The sequence below is a fragment of the Scyliorhinus torazame genome, chromosome 21 (assembly GCF_047496885.1).
Source record: "Scyliorhinus torazame isolate Kashiwa2021f chromosome 21, sScyTor2.1, whole genome shotgun sequence".
Classification (NCBI taxonomy): Eukaryota; Metazoa; Chordata; class Chondrichthyes; order Carcharhiniformes; family Scyliorhinidae; genus Scyliorhinus; species Scyliorhinus torazame.
The window spans coordinates 112468445-112481476 of NC_092727.1; the positions used below are offsets into that span (position 1 = coordinate 112468445).

The following is a 13032-nucleotide window of genomic DNA, read 5'->3' on the forward strand; positions in this document are numbered from 1 at the left end:
GGAAGCCTCGACATCCTTTTCCACAGCACTACTTTCCCATAACACTAATTTTATGATGTAAATGTCATTACGTGTGCCCCCCCCCTCCCCTCCCCCCCCACCACCCCCACCCCCTCGATGGCCCTGCATAATGAACCATGACCTGGATAATGACCCAAGCCCTCAATTATCCTGCTGTTGGTTCCCATAAGTGTTGACAGTTCAGGAAGCTGGAAAAGGATTAGAGTTACTGTGACCCCCTGGAAAGGGGCATTGGAGTCAGGAATTTGGCAATCTGGGTCATGGATCATTTATAGAGCAGTTGATTTGTGACTGGTGGGTGTCTGACCTCTCTTTTCCACACTCCTCATCATTTTCCTTTTGTCCCGAGTGTCTTGGGCTTCAAACAGCTACCCAGAGACTGTCATTTCATTGACCCATTGTGGGATTAGCAGTTCATTGGACATTGTGTGGGGAAAACGCATCAAGGCATGCCATAGCAAGCGGTCATGTGTAATGACAAATGAAGAGACAGTCGACGACAGCTGTGTCGGCAACTGCGAGCCCAGTTTATACATCTCCAGTCACTTCCTGCTTACAGGAATATAGCTCATGACCTATGTTCAAATACTACTATGCAAAGAGTGGAAGTCTATTTTCCTGATAATTGCAACAGAAGCACATACAGGATTGCTAAACAGAGTGAAGCATTCAACATTCAAATCAAATTTATGGTGTTTGGAACAAGGGGCTCCCTGTCAATCAAATGTCCTGGTCATGGTTGGGTGAGAGTTCCCAGCAGCTTGCCAGGGAATGGGAGGAAGGGAAGGAGAGAAAGAGTGGCAGGGTGGGGAGTGTGTGGAAAAAAGAGAGGGTAACAGAAGAAGGAATTGGGTTGATACTGCCCAATACATCCAAGTTATATATTAACTCTTGTGGTGAATTATAAAGTGTGATTGCCTTTCTTCGCTATGGCGAAGTCTGCAAGCTAAACAGGGGCAGGTTGTCACCGTGGGGGTGAACTTGGAATGCAACAGGAGAAGAGACAATGAGTTCTATCAATTGCAGCAATCCGCCTCCTTCAGCGTTTGAGGGCAGCAGAAGAATCTATTCGCAAAGCATCCAGGCCATTCCACAGTGGGAGTGAGAGACCTCTTTTCACATGCAAACCTCAGATTCAGAACGATGAGCTGAAAAGGCAACCCTTTGAATTCAGAAGGTGAACGTTATCCCAATGTTTATCCATGGCACAATGGAGCCGCCGGGGCTGCCTGCTCTTGCAACTGCTGCTGGGTTGTAATCTGGGCTGCTAACTTTACGTGGAATTCCTGACACCCTACTTGATAAAAACAGAATTAGATTTATTCCGTCACCATAAGTTATCAGCGCTGAATGCCACCACTGACTGTAAGCAAATCATATAAAGCTTGGAAACATTTTCCAGAGAAGGTGAGTGTGTGACAGGTCAGAATTTTGAAGGTCAAAAAGAATTTCAGTTTTCCCAGGAAAGTAGATAATGCCAGGTTAATTGTGAAAGTCATTTTCTTTGCTGTTCATCCCTCTTGCAAGTAAAAGGCCCTTGGTGCGGTGGGGGGGGGGATTGAGAAACTCAGTGAAGGTTCAAGCCCCATTGTGTCAGACACCTTAAAAAGGTTCATACATGACAGAGGAGGCATGGTAAATCTGGAAGCAATTTTCAAGTAACTTATGGCTTTAGATTAAAAGTCTGAAATCGTAGGGGGTAATAAACAAGAGAGAAAGTTGAGAAACTCCACAGTGCTGAGGGCAATTTGAGTTGGAACAGGATAGGGTGTTGTATCTTGACTGCAATAAAGTGAGGGTATCAGGGAGAGAAACAGCTTCTAGTGTGAGTATTTAGGAACATTAAGAGGACTAATCAGGCAGCACGGTAGCATAAGGGTTAGCACAATTGTTCACACCTCCAGGGTCCCAGGTTCGATTCCTGGCTTGGGTCACTGTCTATGTGGAGTCTGCACTTTCTCCCCGTGCGTGCGTAGGTTTCCTCCGGGTGCTCCGGTTTCCTCCCACAGTCCAAAGATGTGCAGCTTAGGTTGATTGGCCATGCTAAAATTGCCCTTAGTGTCCAAAATTGCCCTTAGGGCAATTTTGCTTATGGGGATAGGGTGGAGGTGTGGGCTCGGGTAGGGTGCTCTTTCCAAGATCCGGTGCAGACTCGATGGGCCGCATGGCCTCATTCTGCACTATAAATCTATGATGCTATGAATCAGTTTCTAAACTAGATCAAATACACTGGTCTTAACTATGGGATGCTGCCGATGCTAGCTACGGTGGGCAGCACGGTAGCACAGTTACGTCACAGCCCCGGAGTCCTAGGTTCAATTCCCGGCTTGGGTCACTGTCTGTGTGGAGTCTGCACGTTCTCCCAGTGTGTGCGTGGATTTCCTCTGGGTGCTCCGGTTTCCTCCCACAGTCCAAAAATGTGCAGGTTAGGTGGATTGGACATGATAAATTGCCGTTAATATCCAAAAAGGATAGATGGGGTGACTGGGATAGGGTGGGGGCATGGGCCTGAGTGGGGTGCTCTTTCCGAGGGCCGGTGCAGGCTCGAGGGGCCGAATGGCCTCCTTCTGTACTGTAAATTCCATGATTCTATGATTCAATGCTCTCAGGTAGGACTAGGACTATTTTGCTTTCAGAAGATTGAACCAAGATGAGAAAATGGAGGTGGTAGAACAGATCGAGCCATTGTCCATTTCTGGTGAGCTTTATTGCAGAGGAAAGCGGAGCAGCAACCTAGTTACAGAAAAACAGAGCTTGCGATAAACCCAGAAAGCAACACCAGCTGTTAAAAGAGATTAACGCAGAGGGACAGGTTATTGACAATTACTGGCAGAGACTGGAGGAAGTAAATGCACACCATCCCTTTTCTCCACAGGGACACACCGCTCATTTTTCACACGTTCTCCATGCTTAGGCCCATCATTTATAAACTAACCAGGTCTCAGGGGATCTCACCGAACCAACTCAGGCAGGCGGGAAAACACTGACCACAAACTGGATCAAACAAGCTGCTGATAGAGAGCTAACCTTCACTCACAGTTGCCAAAGCAACAGTTTGAATTTATAATTATGTATTGCATTTTGTGATTCCTACTGACGATATTAAGACTTGGTAAGAGGTATAGGAGATTTAAAATGAAGAATAGCACTTGAGTTGGGGCGCAGGGTGAGGTTAGCTCAGTGAGCTAGATGGCGAGCAGGTGACTCAGAATAGTGGCAATAGCACAAGGTTCCATCTCTGTTCCAGCTGAGGTAGACTTGAGTCCTGCCTCCTCCCCATTCCATAGAATCCCTACAGTCCCGGAGGAGGCCATTTGGCCCACCGAGTCCGCACTGACCATCCGAAAGAGCACCCTACCTAGGCCCACCCCCCCTGCCCGTAACCCCACCTGCCCCACACAACTTCGGACCGTGGGTGGAAACCAGAGCACCCGGAGAAAACACATGCAGACATGGGGAGAACGTGGAAACTCTACACAGTCACCCAAGACCGGAATTGAACCCGGGTCCCTGGTGCTGTGAGGCGGCAGTGCTAACCACTGTGCCGCCCTCATAGTAAAAAATCGTGACACAGTTCAGCCACCCTCAAAGAATTGAGGATTCTACTTGGCGAAGATTACATGAAGTAAACTAATATCATGCTTTTAGATGTAGGCATTGGCGGCTCTGAGGTACAAATTAAAAGAAGTGTAAAGGATAACTGATGGTGATCTGTGGGATATAATTGTGGCTATAAGCTGAAGTCACTGAATAAGTAACAAATGAAGCATCCTAGTCAACTTTGAAATTGAAATTAAAGTACCTCAAAGATCTGTAGGAATTGTTTATTTTATGACAATTAAGCCATGCTTTACTTTTAACAAGGGAAGTGTTTTGAATTAATGAATGAATCAAACTCTGATCTCAATGCGTCACTGAGAGACGGAAGGTTGGTCATAACAGGGCCCATTCAAACCTAAAGTGGAATCGTTTTTTGGGTTCTCGAGAGCATGAGGAGTCTGCACAGATTTAAAGGTGCATTAAGACCCCTATTGTCATGTGTGAGTTACTGTGTGCCTATTGCAAACTGCTGCTGCAAAAGAGGGTGCTGGCAGAATTTTTAACGTATCCCCAATGTGGCATGACCTTCTTCCTCAAGGGCATTCACCTTTCCTGAAGCTGGACCATAAGAGTTTCACAGGTCAATGTAGCCGAGGTACACTGCCCCCTCCCCCAGCCTCTTATTTCAGGAGACAACGGTCAACCTGCTGCTGGTGCAAGAATCAGCCTCACCCCAACAACAAAACGCATTTAAATACCACCTTTAATGCAATAAAGGGCAGCACGGTAGCACAATGGTTCGCACAGTTGCTTCACAGCTCCAGCGTCCCAGGTTCGATTCCTGGCTTGGGTCACTGTCTGTGCGGAGTCTGCACGTTCTCCCCGTGTCGACGTGGGTTTCCTCCGGGTGCTCCGGTTTCCTCCCACAGTCCAAAGAGGTGAAGGTCAGGTGAATTGGCCACGCTAAATTGCCCTTAGTGTCCAAAAAGGTTAAATGGGTGATACTGGGTTACGGGGATAGGGTAGATAGGGCTTGAGCAGGGTGCTCTTTGTAAGGGCCAGTGCAGACTCGATGGGCCAAATGGCCTCCTTCTGCACTGTAAATTCTATGATTCCATGAAAATGCCCCACGGCCCACATGACAGGGGCACTATCAAATCAAATTTTCCACTAAGCCACAGAAGGCATTACAAAAGATGACCAAAAGCTTGTTCAAAGGGGCAGGTGTTACAGAATATCTCTGCAGAGGTGATGGATGAATGAGACGAGATGGGAATTAGGGAGCCTGGTACTGCGGGAGCCCGACCTAGCCTCATCTCACGAGAACACAGGCATATTTGTCATCGGGGTTCATAGATGGCAATGGCAGGAATTTTTGCCGATCTCTTCTTTCCCCAAAACAGATGTGACAAAAAACAGATCCTACAAGAGCATCAGTGTGCAATGGTAATTTATGTTCACTTGTGAGCCTCGCTAGATAGCTGTGGTCCATTCAAAGGTCAGAGTTGATGCGTGCACGGTATTTACTCCACTGAGCAGAATATATTCTAGTTATAACATTTGCAGTAAATTTTCAATTGATATAAATGAAATAGCTATATTGTTTTGTGGCCAGAGGGTGGAACAGCACTAACATCTTTATTAACTTTACATTCGTACGAGTTATGCAAATAATACTGTGCATTGGTGAAATGTTTTAAGATCAAAGCTTAATAGCAAGAAACAATGGTGTTCATCTTTAGTATTCTGCTGGTATCATCACAGTGATACATGCAAAAGCTGCCAACACTTCTTTTCTCATCCATTTCAATAGAAGCTGAAGCCCTTTCAGATGAAGGCTATCCTGGCCATTATTGCAGCTGGCATTTACAATGGAGATTCTGACAAAAACAGTGGTTCTGTTTTTAAGTGGGAGCTGAAGGCAGGTTGGTTGGTTTAGTTGCTGGACAGACTACAAATTTCTTTCAGTTTTCCGCATGTGCGCCTACCCTCGTCCCCTGCAGAGAAAGTACGAGACTTCCAAACTTGCCAACAATATAACTGAATGTCAGTGAAAACCAGCAGCTACAAGGAATTGCCAGAACATGGGGACAGATTTTCAATTGCCAGCGGGGCTGAGACTGCACCACAATTTCTAAAGGTGAGATGAGGGGTGGTCACCCCAAATAGGTGATTCATTAAGATCCCTGCGGAGCACCTTAATGGGCCGAGGAGGGAGAGGGGGTAATTTTCACTACAGAATTTAACAAACCTGAACGGTCTGGTACATGCACATTAGTGCACAGCTGTTGGACAGAATTTAGGGAGAACTGAAAGTTTGATTTAATACAATGAAAAGTCCTGGGGCATGGGGAATATTGTGCAGGATAGGGTGCATTGTCTTTATTTTGGCTGCATGGCCACCTTCAATTGCATTAATGCTACTAGCCCTCTTGAGGAGCTGCCTGCTCCAATCAACAAGGCAGCGACAAACCCCATCATGGCCACTGTTTGCATTTGCTGCTGGTGCTCTACAGGCATCTCCTGCCTCCTGGAGATACTCAGTGCCACAAACTGGGTGATGAGCTGGCCTCCATCCCAGTTTGGGGATTACCATTTCATAATAGCGTGGCGTGGCAGCCAGAAGACATTGGTTTCCCAAACCCGCTTTGAAAATTCAACCCATGAACATGTGCACCAGCATGTTTGTATTTTTAAATATCGGAATGTGCCCATCAGCCAATTTGCATAGGACACATAAAAGTACAGGATATACAATCTGCAAAAGTTTGGTTTAGAGTAAAGCTGACTTTCACTCGGGAGTGCCATTGTATGGGCACATTTTGTATTCGGCTGTTACATGTGACTCATAGTCCAGTGCAGAGTTCGGCCCATTGAGTCTGCACTGACGGTCTGAGAGAATGCCCTACCTAGGCCCATGGCCCCACCCTATCGCAGGGTGCAAACTCCACACACACAGTCACCCAAGGTCAGAACTGAATCCGGGTCCCTGGCGCTGAGGCAGCAGTACTAACCACTGTGCCACCATGCCATCCCCGACTGAACAGCATTATCTTTTAAACAAGTTGGGTTCAAGAGATTCATGTCCCAAGTTTCAGAATTCTCGGGTGGCAGCTTTCATACCCGTCCACTCAGTGATCCCTACTGTCTATTGCACTTACGGTGAACTTGGGAAAAGAAGCAAAACTGCCCAGTCAGTTATCTGAATTGATCGGACATCCAGTGGTTCCAGAGTCTTTGATTGGAATTAAATCTATTAACTGCAACATGCTGCAATCTTACCATTTTTAAAGTCCAACTGGACAGTTGATTTTAAAATATGATTTTTTTTTTGATCACTCTGACATCTATTTTTCAGAGCATCTGCAAATGCTCCCTGTGTCATTGTCAGTTAGTGTCTCTCTCTATGTTTGATTTATACAAGCTATAAGTGCCTCAAATGCTAACATAATACGTGATTTTACAGTGTTACCAAAATCTAATAACCCTTTACGAAGGAACAAAATAATCTTCAGGGGGACAAGTGGATCTCATGAAAAATAGAAAGTTGCATTTTAATGAGAAGATCTCTGGAGTGCACTCAGATGTTCTCACAAGTTGGCTCTGTCAGAGAGCCTAGCACAGCTCAAGCTATTAATCCTGAGATGCCTGTCAGGAGGGTGTTATAGACACTTATGTTTGGAACACTGTCGCATTGATCTGAATACCCTTTGTCCACTGTTCTGCTCTCTCAGCTTCGCTAGTTTCTATGTAAAGCCTAGTGCAGCGGGAATGATTGGGCAAGAAGGATTTTCTACATACTTAGTAGTTGGCAGGACTTACTGGGTCAATAGGCCAGAGATCTTGCTGCCTGCATCGCTGAAAAGCAGAGTTTGGTTTGATTTGGCTTCCAGTCTTTGCCATTTAAGGCAAGGTATTTCTATATTTACCAGATGCTTTTGAAAATATTCTAAAACATAAAACTGCAACAAATTAAGGTCTGGAGCGTTTTCTTTCACACAAAGGACACAGTATTTAGTTCAAGCCAGGCGAGTACAATATTTTCCCTATTTTGAAAACAGCTCTTTGTTCTGTTGCCCCTTCCTTACTGCACATTTGTGGTCAGTTAGCTCAGTTGACTGGACGGCTGGTTCGCGATGCAGAGCAATGCCAACAGCGTGGGCTCAATTCCCCTAGTGGCTGAGGTTATTCATGAAGGCCCCGCCTTCTCAACCTTGCCCTTTGTCTGAGGTGTGGTGACCCTCACTACCAGCCTGCTCTCTCTCTCTCTCACACAAAGGGGAGAGCAGCCTATGATCCTCTGGGACTTTCCCTCATAGGCCAAACGGCCTACTCCCAGAATGCCCAGCTCTAAATTGTGGCCAATGTAGTATGACTCTTTCTGACCATTAGGTACTGCCCCCTTTTCTCTGGGGATGTCATTGCACTCAGCACCACATTGGATGAGCCTAGTGGAGTTCGGAAACTTGAGGTGCAAGAAATCTGGAAGTGAAACGTGGGCCTTATCTGTCCAGGACACATGCCTTCATGCACAGACACATCAGGCGATAGTTTAACTCATTCAAAACCCACCGACTTCCAGAGAGTTAAAGTCAGGGACACTGTGTCAACACTTCAGCAGGTTCTAAGCATTTGTGCAGCACTCCACAGCCAGTTGGACATGTGCTCACCCATACAAAGTGGCTACCAATTGCCAGAGTCATGGAATCTCAGAATTTGTAAGTGAGAAAGGTTTAAACATTGGATTTCAAAGGCCGTAACCTTGATGTAACATCTGGGAAGCAGCAGATATCAGCCACTGACAGTATTTGCATGACTTTAGTACCAAGTGAGATCAGGATCAGACCATACGGGCTGGATTTTATACTCCGCCAGCAGTGGTTTGAAGGTGGAGGGTTGGTGGGGTTGGACATAAATCCAGCGGGTGGGCCTTCTAACCACCATCCTGCCCCTCCCCAACCTTTGACATTTTACACGGGTGGGGGACGTATTGGTCATCCCTTGGGCCTATTGATGCCCTTAAGTGGTCAGCACAGTTGCACAGTGGTCACACTGCTGCCTCACAGCGCCAGGGACCTAGGTTTGAATCCGACCTGAGGTGACTGTGTAGAGTCTGCACTTTGTCCCCGTGTCTGTCTGGGTTTCCTCCGAGTGCTCCGGTTTCGTCCTACACTCCAAAGATGTGCAAGTTTGATGGACTGGCCATGATAAATTGCCCCTTAGGTGTCCAGAGATGTGTAGGTTAGGTTATGGGAGGGGGCAGCACGGTGGCGCAGAGGGTTAGCCCTGTTGCCTCACGGCGCCGAGGTCCCAGGTTCGATCCTGGCTCTGGGTCACTGTCCATGTGGAGTTTGCACATTCTCCCCGTGTTTGCGTGGGTTTCACGCCCACAACCCAAAGATGTGCACAGTAGGTGGATTGGCCACGCTAAATTGCCCCTTAATTGGAAAAAAAAATTAATTGGATACATTAAATTTATAATTTTAAAATGGTTAGGTTATGGGATTAAGGCGCAAGGGTGGGGTGGATGGGGGTGTGCACATGGTTAGGGTGCTCTTTTGAAGGGTCGGTGCAGACTCAATGGGCTGAATAGCCTCCTTCTGCACTGTAGGTATTCTATGAACAATTAAGAAACTCATTCTGCCACCATTGGTATTTTATCCACGGCAGGGAAGTTGGCACTTTAATTGAGTGATCTAGTGTCAAGTGAAGGGATAGAAGTAGGAGGGAAACTTCCTTTATCAGCTCTTTCACCCTTTTGGTGGCTCTTCGCCAACCCCCCACCCTTCCAACCATCCCAAGCTAATCCTTGTATTTTAACCCTCCCACTTGTCTCGTGAACCCAACCTTCCACCCTGGTCACCCTCTCTTCACGGAGTCCAGATTGGCAGGTCTCCAGCCGCTGACTTACCTGTGAACTTTGGCATGGTGGGACTGCCTGTAGTCCTAGCAATGGCCATTGCTCCCAGTGGCACTGCTGGGACTACAGAACTCCCAGTCATTCAATTGACCAGCAGACCTCCAAGATGGGACATCCGAGATGGGGGAGCGGGAGCTCGTCTTAAAACAATTCACTTTGGCCCCAGTGTTAAATCTCTATAGAGCAGCCATTGGATCCATGAGCGGGTTATACCCCCTAACCTTCTAGCCAATCCAGCCCTGTGTTTTAGGTGTTCGTTGAGGGATAAATAAAGGACAGGATACCTGGGTAAATACTCTGCTCGTCTTCTAAACGACGTGGGATCATGTCTCCTTAGAGGACAGATACAGCTTGTTTTAACATCTGATTTAAACAAATTGAACTGTAGAACTATATCAGTTTACAGCGCAATGTGGTCCATCGTATTTATGTTGGTTCATGAATAGAGTACTCAAACTTAATTGGACTGCCCTGCACTCTCCCAATAGACCTACAAAAGTAAAATACTGCAGATGCCAGAAATCTGCAATAAAAACAGAAAATGCTAAATATATTCTGCAGGTCAGGTAGCATCAGTGGGGAAAGAAACAAGAGTTAGAGTTTTAAGTTGATGACCTTTCAGCAGAACATTGTTAACCATTACAACGTCAACTCCATTTCCTGTCACTGAGGCTACCTGACCGACTGATTATTTCCAGCATTTTTCCATTTAAAAAAAAAAAAATTTAGATGACCCAATTATTTTTTCCAATTAAGGGGCAATTTAGCGTGGCCAATCCACCTACTGTGCACATTTTTGGGTTGTGGGGCCTAAACCCACGCAGACACGGGGAGAATGTGCAAACTCCACCCGGCAGTGACCCAGAGCCAGGATCGAACCTGGGACCTCAGCGCCGTGAGGCAGATGTGCTAACCACTAGGCCACCGTGCTGCCCTTCATGTTTTTTTTTTCTCCATTTTTAATCACCCTATACCTTCCTCAGCTTCAAACTTCTTGAAAGGTCTTTCAAAAGCAATATTAAAAGGTCACACTGGAAACTATTTGCTTTCCGCATTTTTTTTTTTTTTAAATATGTTTTATTGAAATTTTTTTCCCAAACAACAATTTTTCCCCTCTTACAAAGCAAATGCAACAATAACAATACAGAAATTTTTAACAATACACAAGTAACAAAACCCCATTATCTTTTACCTAAACTAAACTAAACCCCCCCCCCCCCTCCCCCCCCGGGTTGCTGCTGCTGTTCATCGGTCTTCCCTCTAACGTTCCCCTAGGTAGTCGAGAAATGGCTGCCACAGCTTGGTGAACCCTTGAGCCGATCCTCTCAGGGCAAACTTTATCTGCTCCAGTTTAATGAACCCCGCCATATCATTTACCCAGGCCTCCAGTCCGGGGGGTTTCGCCTCCTTCCACATGAGTAGGATCCTGCGCCGGGCTACTAGGGACGCCAAGGCCACAACGTCGGCCTCTTTCGCCTCCTGCACTCCCGGCTCTTCCGCAACTCCAAATAGAGCTAACCCCCAGCCTGGTTTGACCCGGGCCTTCACCACCCGCGAAATCACTCCCATCACTCCCTTCCAATACCCTTCCAGTGCCGGGCACGCCCAAAACATATGTGCGTGGTTTGCCGGGCTCCCGCCACACCTCCCACATTTGTCCTCCACTCCAAAGAACCTGCTCAATCTTGCTCCCGTTATGTGTGCTCTATGTAGCACCTTAAATTGAATCAGGCTAAGCCTGGCGCATGAGGAAGAGGAATTTACCCTGCTTAGGGCATCAGCCCACATACCCTCCTCTATCTCCTCCCCTAGTTCTTCTTCCCACTTTCCTTTTAGTTCGCCCACCGACTCCTCCCCCTCTTCCCTCATCTCTCGGTAAATCTCTGACACCTTGCCCTCTCCGACCCACACCCCTGAAAGCACCCTGTCCTGTATCCCCTGTGTCGGGAGCAACGGAAATTCCCTCACCTGTTGTCTAGTAAACACCCTCACCTGCATATATCTCAAGAAATTTCCCCGGGGCAACTTATACTTTTCCTCCAATGCTCCCAAGCTCGCAAAAGTCCCATCTATAAATAAATCTCCCACCCTCCTAATTCCCAACTGGTACCAGCTCTGAAATCCTCCATCCATTCTTCCTGGGGCGAACCTATGGTTGTTGCTTTCCGCATTTTTTTAACGAAAGATTACCTCACAGCGCCAGGGACTTTACTCCTGACAGGCTCTGGAAGTATTTTTAAAATTCCGACCTTGGGTGGCTATGTGGAGGTTGCACGTTCTCCACTTGTCTGCGTGGGTTTCCTCTGGATGCTACGGTTTCCTCCCACCGTCCAAACATGTGCAGGTTAGGTAAGGTTACAGTGATAGGGTGGGGAAGTGGGCCTAGGTAGGGTGCTCTTTCAGAGGGTCGGTGCAGACTTGATGAGCCGAATGGCCTCCTTCTGTACTGTAGGAATTCTATCGTTCTATGGTTTATGACATTTCCAATGCTGCAGCTCTCCCTCAGCGGTGCACTGAAGGATGAGCCCAGAAAATATCGTTCATCTCTCTGGACTGGTTCTTATACATGCAGCCCTCTTTCTCAGAGGCTCCTGCTCTTATCCTATTCTCTCTCTCATCTCCACAGGGTAGGGATAACAAGCAGTCGGTGGACACCCTCCACCAATAACCCCAAAGTATCAGAAACACACAGACAGTCCACATCTGTAAAGAGAAAAATGGACATTTCTTTTCTGACCTTTTGTGGGACTCTAGCATTTTGTGTTTCCCAGCACTTTACCCTCTAGTACAACTGTGACTGACACAAGGGCTTGCATCAATAAGCATTAAAAAATGCTGCGAACGTGAGACTATGAAAACATACCACTGAGAAGTCATGGTTTCTCAGCTTGCTTTCTGGGGCTCTATACGAGAGTATTGTGAGATCTAATCCTTTAACCATAAGAAAGCATCCCTTTCTCAAAGTTGCCCAAAAGCATGTTTTATTTTTAAACCACCCTCGCTTGTGAATTTACATTTCAGAAGGAGAATAGAAAGGTTTGGGACTTTATGTATGGTCCTTCCTAAAATTAAAATTTGAACATTTTCTTAAAGATAATTAAAGTTTAAACCATGGTCCCCAGAAGGGTATCTGTAAAAGATTTACCTTGCGTTAGCTTTGGACATTATTCCTGACAGGCTCTGGAAGCATTTTTAAAATTTACTTAAAGCTTTACATACACAAAAATCAGAAAAGAGAAATATGTTTTAAAGTTAGAAATACTACTGAAAAACAAACTCAGTAAAATTTAACTGTAGGACTATTTCAGTTTATAACACAATGTGGCTCCGGGTGGCACAGTGGCTAGCACTGCTGCCTACGGCACCAAGGACCGGGTTGAACCCCGGCCCCGGGTCATTGTCAGTGTGGAGTTTGCACATTCTCCCCGTGTCTTCGTGGGTCTCACCCCCACAACCCCAAAGATGGGTGGATTGGCCAAACCAAACTGACCCTTAATTGGGTACTCTAAATTTATTTTTTAAAATAACACAATGTGGCCCATCGGTGTTGG

General features: G+C 46.4%; 1 protein-coding gene across 1 annotated transcript in view; it reads right to left on the reverse strand.

Moving 5' to 3' along the window:
- Positions 1-13032, reverse strand: part of rnd2 (Rho family GTPase 2) — a 79583-nt gene that overhangs the window by 7339 nt on the left and 59212 nt on the right. The gene's annotated exons all lie outside the window — the stretch shown is intronic.